The 9,449-nt window shown below is 39.6% G+C and overlaps 1 pseudogene; it reads right to left on the bottom strand.

Moving 5' to 3' along the window:
• Nucleotides 1–2,259: 2,259 nt before the first annotated feature.
• LOC122803048 lies at nucleotides 2,260–2,378 on the bottom strand (annotated as a pseudogene).
• Nucleotides 2,379–9,449: the final 7,071 nt, after the last annotated feature.

Genomic DNA, 9,449 nt, shown 5'->3' with positions numbered 1-9,449 from the left:
TTAAGTCAATGCCCCACATTAAGTGCCCAGCATACCCCTGGTCTGTCCTAAAGATTTAATCCCCTTACTAGCAGCTCCAAGGCTACCTACCATAGAGGTTAGCCAAATATCGGGATACCAAACATCCCAATGCAGTGACTGATCCATTGCCTTCTGTTTCCTAAACCTGTGATCGTACCGCAACCAAGTATTCCCCTCCTGCAGACATTGTGCCTCCTGGAGCGTGAATAATATAGTACGCCTAGCAACCAATTGTTCCATGTTCTTGGCCAAAACCTACCCACTGCCCCCCCCCCCAAAACTGCTAAGGTTGCCAAAAAATCTTTACAGTTTGCAGTATCTGACTCCATGAGGCTTTGAACCCTATCCACATCAATTAATTCAAAATTTCAATATACTCTCCCTTCCAAGCATTTTCTTTTACTGAGAGACGCATATGATTGGTCAAAAGACCCTGTCTCTCCCTTGCCCGACGGCCAGAGTAATCTAACCAACCACCTGGATGGTCCCCAAAATCCAACCCAAACTCATGTTGCTGGGGTTCCATCCCACCTACAGATCAATGCAATCAAACCTGGCCCCCCTTCATGGCCAACAAGCACCGTGTGGGTCTATCCTCCTCCCCTGGCTTCCAGCAAACCTCAGCCATATCCTTGCTTTACCCAAACCTGATATGATTCATCCCTTTTTGTCCCCACACTACAGCCAAACTGTACCAAGTCTGACATACCTAAATAAGCACCCAACGCTGCCATTACCTGTGACCTCATCATGCACCACTCCAGTGACTGGAACCTTCACCCCAACCTCATCCATCACCCACCAAGTCCACTTCCCTCCAGCTATCAGCTTGCTGCCTTCATTTGCCTCATCTTATTGACTGCATCCACACCTTCCACTACCAGGGTCTCACTAGCTGGCAATTCCCAAAATAGCTGCTCTGTGTACAAGATGACGGCTCCCCATCTGTGCTCCACCTGCATTCATTTAATAAGGTATGTGTACAGGAAATGGTCTAAATTTATGAGAAACGTCAGACATTTAGAAGAAGCAAGGCTAAATCTTTGGGCCAAATCACTGGTCTATGTGCAAACCACAGCAGATGAGTGGTATGATTGATGCAGTGGCAATAATTTGAGATGTACACTTCTTTTAGTTCAAAAAATGCACATTCATTTAAATTTCTTTATTCTGTCAGCCTCTCAAGTCAGCAGTATGTACTTATTTTTTTTTTAAAGTGTCTCTGATTATTTCTGGATTTGTCCCCGATTATGGAATCTGGATGAAAGAGGTTGGACTGCCAACTGAGAAAGCTGCTAGACTAGCAGGTTCACATTACTATGCATTTCTTGATGAAATGAAGTCTGACCATAAACTGCAGCTGTTCTGAATCTCAGAGTAAGTTAAAAGGCACAGTCTTGACATTCTGTGGCCGTCTGAACAGTGATTTGTATGCTTGTGTATTCACTGACAGACTTGAAGTCTGCAGCAAAGAAGCCTGCCGTCATTTGTGTACTCCCTGTGCCTTAACTGCAACTCACTGATCATCTCAATGATTGGTTTACGAAATGGATCATGGTATTGGTCCAGGCATCTCAACTCTTAGTGCAAAAGTCTGCCAAAGCCTAATATAATGGAGGGACAAAGCCCAAAAATAGTGATTTTAAATATTGCTCTTTTAAACCTAGAAAGTTGCTAGATTAACATAACTTGCGTTAGTATGCATTTCTTGAAAGCTATTAAGCCCAAAACTCAAATGTATGTCATTAGGTAGTGACTTACCAGCAAACCACAAATTTTATGATGAACAGACCAAAATACTGGGCAAAATCTGGACATTCTATGAAAATCTGCACTTTTGAGATCTATGTGCTGCTAAGAGGAACAAGGCTCCCGCAACTGTTAATCACACTGACCACATGCACAGCTAATGGTCATTACCCGTGGCAGCACCATTCGACGTGAGCTCACCCTGCACCCCAGGAGATCCTTTGTAAGAAAAGGCAGGTTTTACTACACTCCATGCCGAGTTCTATATGTCAGCCCCTACCCTCCCAAGTGCAGCTAGTGAATCTTAAGCTTTCCTATTGATTTCCCTTTTATTTATTTATTTATTTGTTTACTTGTTTTTTTTTTTACTTCCTTCAAATACCTGCAGTTTATGGACTGCTTTCACTTACTTTTGAACATAAAACTTATATATTTATGAGTGAGCCTATGCTACCAAAATGCTTTGTGTCATGCCTAATTTAACATTGTTTTACTATGCAATTAACAGCCACAAACTAAGCAACCATGCTTTAACTGTACGTTTTGTAAAAGAGGGCCTTTGATCCACACTATGGGAAGGACTAACCTTCTCTCATTCCATACAACATGACACTGAAATCCGGCAACTTAAAGGCTATGCATCCAAACAAAGTAATCACCCCTACCCTGTCTCTTCCCAGTGAGAAGCATGTGCCCTCCCCCACTCTCTGACAACCATTAGTGGACTACTGAGCATACACGACCAAGGGCCATCATTCCCAGAGAACACGTAACCCACAAAAGTTGTTCCCACTGACTTGAGTAAACCTCCCAGTCACAAAAAAACTGGAATGCTAATTCTACCAAGCAGTTTTCTTGGTGTACAGTACACAAAAGGAGGGCAAGAGCATGTCACACGAGGAGAGGTGGGGGCAGGGATACAATGCCAACGCATACTCTGCAACTTTCATTGCCAAAGCCTCTTACACACAACATATAAACAAAACCTAAAGCCTGCAGTATAGCGAGGACAGGCCTACAGGGGAAATCAGAAATCCAAAAAAACACACAGCCATTGTCCTGCAAAGGAGACCATTTCACACAGACTGGAAAGTAGCCAAACTAACAAACCCTGATCAGCCACAACATCATGACTACTCAAACAACAAGCTCCTCAAGTACCTGACTAAACTAAATGATAGAACAAAAGAAAAAGTAACAATCAGTCAGACATCCCAAATCCTTGAAATGCCACTCAACTAGCCAGCATACAGCCCAAAAACATGCACCAGAAGAGAAGGATGAACACACAAAAAAAAAAATATTCACTCACCCAGTACCACCAAGCCCCCACTGATACTTGAGGCCTACCTGACCTCCAGAATACCAAGGTCATCGTGGACGTAGCACTTGTCTCTCTAAGTTAACACCAAAATCTGATCACTTACCGAGTAACATTAAAAAAAAAAAAACAGTTAAGCCCCCCCTTCCACTTACCTCATTTCATCTCAATCCTTCTACTTTCCAATTACTCCTTCCATTCCCACCATAATAACTGTGTTCCACTACCATCTTAACTCCCATTACTACCCCTACTTGACCCTTACCCAAAGATGTCCCTGGACAAATTGGTTTGTTTCCAAACTTCATTTAGCAAAAAGGAAATAGCTGCTAAAAGTTCACTGCATCCACCAATACAAGATTATATGTTGGGGAACTAAATCAATTTAGCACTAAAACTGATTATAAAACATTCAGCATGCAATGCTGCATCCTTTGTCATATTTCTCATGCACAAGAGACATAAACATTAAGGTGTGCGTGTGTGCGTGTGTGTGTGTCTGTGTGTAGGCGTGTGTGTGCGTGTGTGTGTGTGCGTGTGTGTGTGTGTGTGTGTGTGTGTGTGTGTGTGTGTGTGTGTGTGTGTGTGACATGGAGGAGGTTATAGCATTAACAAACTGAACATGTACCCTAACGAATTTGACAGCTACACAATAACATGTCAGAATAGTAAATAAAGAACATTTCTATAAGATCACCTCAAAAAGTATATAAAAATGTGTGTGTGCTTTTATAAATATATATATATATATATATATATATTTATTTATTTATAAAAGCACACAAAAAAGATCAAAAGCCCGAATCCATTACCACTGAACACACTTTAACGAAAGGGCTTTCATCGAAAAAGCGCTTTCGTTAAAGTATGTTAAAAAAAAAAACACACCCCTTCTTTAATATTCTCTCTCCGAGGGTGCACTACAGTGGGGAAAAGGGAATTTTCCCTTACCGCACCATAGTACGACTGGATCTAAGTCTCATAATGATGACTTCAGTTTTAAAAGGGCAAATAGCCAATCAAAAACATATCCTAAGCGGACACCCCCAAAGGCCGGCTTCAATGAATAATTAAAAACTAAGGCTAAAAGCCTATAGATAGCACACAAGGCAATCATCTTCTAAGTCCAATGGCCCTTAAGGGCCAGCTTCAATGGATAATTAGAGGTCAGTCCAGGAATTAGAGGTCAGTCCAGGACATCTATCTGCTTGCATCATTCCAGTCCATCACATTTCAGTTAATTCAGTTCTGTTATTCAGATCTTTACCTCTAACATTATCTAAAACACCTTGTAACACTCTAAAACAAAACTTGTGGCCAGTGTTCTCCTTTACATGTTTTGCTAACAGATTCTTCAAATCACCTAGACGAATGTCACTTATATGTTTCGACATCCTCTCTTTAAACTGTCTGGTTGTCTTACCCATATAAAATTTGTCACATAGATCACAAGTAACTAAACATACAGTGTTCCTAGTTGTACAGTCTGCATAAAATTTTGGGGCATAACATATTCCAGAAACGGGATGTATAAACTCTTGAACTTTAGAAATATATTTGCAATTACTGCAATGTCTGCAAGCATATGTACCGATTCTGTTGGATATCACCCCCTTTGGCATCATTGGTTTATGGCACAAAATCTGCTTCAAATTCTGACTGTTCTTATAAGTAAACAGTGGCTTGTTTCCAACAATTTTCTTCACCTCTTCATCCACTAACAAACTGTTCCAGTTCTACCTGATGATTTCACAAGTATAGCTCGTGTCACCTGGGTAAGTCAAAGTAAATCTCTGCTGCCAATTTTCCTTCCCTTGTTTCACAGTCTCAGTTTCTGGTTGTAACCCATCATCTCTGTATAAATCTGGTTTGCCTGTTGTCCATTATTAATTTGCCCATATCGTTTAGCTTCTTCTGTTTCTTTCCTCCGATCTCCTCTTTTGTTAAAACACTGCCATCTCTCCACTTACTTTTGTGAAGTCTTCCTCCTCAGTATATAATCTTGACATCTCGGGAATTGATCTTTTAGAATGTTCTTATAATGTAATCTGGATGAATACTACTACTTGTGAGATAGTTGTTCTTCCAACAATACTTGTCATACATTCATGTATTAATTCCATCTTCATCCATTACTAGCTCTACACCCAGGAAATACTTTTTCTCATGTGAGTATTTTTTGGAGAAACTGAGAAAGTTGGTAGTACTTTCTATATATTCATGGTTCAGGATTGTAGCTGTAGAACTGTACCTCCCCAAAGAATGAATAAGTCATCTACAAAACTACCATGCAGGAATGGCAATCAAAATGTCGTTTAAAACAGACAAGGAAATGACAGTGTACAAATTTGTATACATTCCCTATGTATGTTCTAGAGCACACTATACATTTGTCACAATTAAACATTCCACAACCAATTCCTTTACTGGGTTGGCTTAATTAATAGGGCAGATCATTATTTTCAAATGAAGGTTTTAAACTGTTTTTTTTTATATGTAAACACAGGTTCTGTCCCTAAATGATTGGGCTTTAATAATAATCTTCAGATAATATTTCTGATGGCTGCCATGTCCCTGCAGATGGGTAAAGGGAAGCTGCAGTTTCTATCAGTATTTGCCCAAGTGGTCTATATTATGCGTGTGTTCAAACCCATATAACAGGATTGGTATGTGTTTATTGTATCTTTCTGAGGTCACTTCACTGTAAATGTTTTGTACAAGCTGTCATGGGTAGTATCTATTGAAGAAAATTTGAGAAAGAAATTCACGTTTTGTACAAAAGATCTCCTCATCCTTATAGTTTTGGTGAGTGTGATAAATTGTCCCTTGACAACATTTTTCTTAACAAAAAAGGATGTTGACTATTAAAGTCTAGGAAGTTGTTTCTGTTGGCGTTTTTTCTAAACACATTCCACCATGTTTTATACACGTATGTTATGTACATGCTTCCTCCATGGTAGTTTATGGAGCGGTCTGTAACACCTGCCCTACGTTTTACATTGGGAAAATGATCAGAAGGCTTTCTGATCGAGCTAAGGAACATTTGGCTGCTATTGGGAAGAAGAATAAAACCAACGTATTAGGACGGCACAGTATTAGATGTCATGACTTTACTGGTCTCAAATTTCTAGTTTTAGAACAGATCAATAAGTTTTTTTGTGACTCTGACACTTTTCTGCAGCATTAAATATACTGATCTCAAGGATATTGCTAATATACTGGCAGATAAATTTAGTGCCGACTTCACCCCCCTCTCACCCCCTAAAAAAAAAAAACAGTTTAAAACCTTCATTTGAAAATAATGATCTCAATACCAAAAGATTGCCAAATTCCGGTAATCACTGCCACACAGGTAAAAACCACACTCTCCAAAGCTAAGAATACAGCATTTATGGGACCAGATGACATCCTGGGTTGTGTACTACATGAACTACAAAATGAACTGGCACCTCACATAAGTGTCCTGTTTAATCATAGTCTCACTTCAGGTCTCGTGCCCACTGAGTGGGCACAGCTACATTTATCCCACTCCACAAGGGGGGATCCACCTTGGATCCCGGGAACTACCGTCCCATCAGTCTGATGAGCCTGTCTGCAAAGGCATGGAATGCATTATCATGGAACTTATAAACAAAGACATTGGCAACCTTCAAACACTGGACCCCACCAAGTTTGGGTTCGTGAAGGGCCGATCTTGTCTCCTGAACCTGAATGACTTCTTCAAATCAGTCTCCAGAGCTGTGGACGAGGGTAAGGCAGTCCATACAGCCTATCTGAGCCTCACCAAGGACTTCAACACCATCCCCCACTCTGGAATCATAGATAAACTTACTAAGCTGGGCATAAATCCCTATGTCACTCGATAGGTTGCCAACTGGCTTACTGACAGAAACCACACTGTAAAAGTAGCTGACTGCAAATCCAGCTCCAGACAGGTGACAAGTGGAGTACCTCAGGGTTCAGTCCTGGGAGCACGCTTGTTTGGCATCTACTTCTCTGAACTACATGCCAACACTAAGGGACTCTGGCTAATAAAATTTGCAAATGACGGCAAATTGGGAGCCATTATTGAATCCCCAAATGATGTGGATATTCTACAAAAGGGCCTTACAGAAACAGATGCTTGGTGCCAAAGCCATGGGCTCAAGCTTAATACCAGGAAATGTATAGTTATCCCCTTTGGGAAAAAACATGTACCCATGAATTACCACATAGGTGGTAGTACACTAAACACTGAAAGTGTAATGAGAGACTTAGGGACAAAGGTGGACAGTGGTCTCACCTTTGATAACCACATCACCATAACAGTCAGGAAATCCTTCTGTGTGGCACATCTCATCACTAAGGGCTTTTCATCCAGAAAAAAGGAGGTCATTGTCCCACTGCACTCATCCCTCATTAGACCCATTATAGAGTACAATGCCCCATTTGGTATGTACCTCACAAGACATCTGCAACAGCTGGTAAGGCCGCAGAAATACCTCACTAAAAGAATCACAGGCCTAAAACAGATGCCCTATGCTTACCATCCAAAAAAAACCTCAAGATATACTCTGTAGCATATCGTCTACTCAGAGGCGATCTCTGCTTAACATACCAGGCCATTTCAAACCCTGAGCTGTTGAACATGCTCCACTTAAAGAAATCCCAATCCCTCAGAGCCACACGCTCCAGGGATCTAAACCTTGTCATCGAAATGAACAAAACATTTTAGAGGGATAGGTTCCTGACCCAGAGACTCTCCATACTCTGGAATAGACTGTCCATACATGTCAAGCAGAGTGCCTCCTTGGTCCTCTTCAAAAGGAGCCTTGACAATTGGATGGGAGATAGGAAATTTACCCCAAGGATGACGTCAGTCACCCTGCTAGACCAGGGTCCAGGGAAGTAAATATTGTGGGAAGAAATATCCGGGGAATTGTTTGGCTAGGCTTGTATAGGCCCTATGCCCAATAGCCTAGCACCAACCTATGAATCTATAAAAGAACTCCATCAGCAGTTGCTTTTAATGCTGAGCTGGTTCCAGGGCTGAATGAGAACTTGAATCTCAAATGTGCATTGTGCTGGCTGGTATGAGCCAATTTGATTAGCTACTATATTTACAGCTAATTGTTTCTGGGCAGCTAACGGGTTAATTTCTGCTTTGATTTGTTTCTATTGGGTTTTGAGGTTATCAACCATTTTTATACAGTGTGCTCTTGTTATATTACTTATTACACAGTTTTACTTTACAGTATTAGTTCTGATGAAGTTCTGACAACGTTACAGAATGAAAGCTCTTAACACCAGTTTTGTTTCAGTGTCGGTTCTCTTTTTTATTTTTTGATATTTACTAAGTCATTTTCGCATATAAGAAATTTTCTTCATATTTAATTGTCTGGTGTTTTATTTATATATATATATATATATATATATATATATGTATACATATTTGTGTATGTGTGCGCATGTTGGGAATATGTGTTTGTAGTTAGATATATGTCAGTTTTTCACACACATAGATGCGCACTGGCTAGTTTGCTTCTAAAGTGGCATATACATCAAATATTTATATTGCTGCCCTTATATCTCTCTAATTTTGTTATCTGATGATTGTAAAATTGTAAATGGTAATAGTAATGTCATGATGTCATATAGAGATGTGCCTGGCTTATTTGTACTATTCACTTATGTTTTTCTGTTTTATAGCATTGTGTGATCTAACGTGTTTTTTTTTTTTCTTGTAGGTAACATTACTTTTTCATTGGTGACCTTTATTTTCCTTTGCAAGTCTGTTAAATGTCGAGTTGAGGGACTGGTCATTTTTGGTATTTCGGAAGTCTCTGCTGATAAGTACCACCATATAATTTAATTTTTAGTGCTGAAACTGTTTTTTTTTTTTTATATATCGTAAATGCAATGTTTTTTAAATAATGTAATGTCTAGTTTGCATTGAAAGTTTTATGTGCCTTGAATACATTTATCTTTTGTTTGTTCCCATACAAATTTGCATGAATAAGTCAGTTTTATTTCTTCACCTTTTTTTTTTTCAAGAAAAAAAAACTGACCTTTCCCCTTTCGGTGGTCTTATTTTGCCTGCTAAGATACTGCGCACAGGAATAATGAAAAGATACATTTGTAACTAAATGATGCCCACTAATATCCCTGTCTGTACAATTTTGGCCATTTCTCTGTACAAGTTCAAGAATTGTCTTAATAATTTTTGGCCAAGCACAAAATAAAACATTAATGTCTGATAACTCAATATTTCCGTTCAAGGGCAAAATAATATTGTCTTTGTTCGCAGCTCACTATTAGGTTACAGCTGATATTTGGGCTTGAAGGTCGTTAATAACTCATGGATAACTAATATTTCAGA

The sequence above is a fragment of the Protopterus annectens genome, chromosome 5.part0 (assembly GCF_019279795.1).
Source record: "Protopterus annectens isolate FY-2018-M chromosome 5.part0, PAN1.0, whole genome shotgun sequence".
Lineage (NCBI taxonomy): Eukaryota > Metazoa > Chordata > Ceratodontiformes > Protopteridae > Protopterus > Protopterus annectens.
The sequence above is the reverse complement of the archived record's forward strand: the minus strand, read 5'-3'. Positions and strand labels throughout refer to the sequence as shown.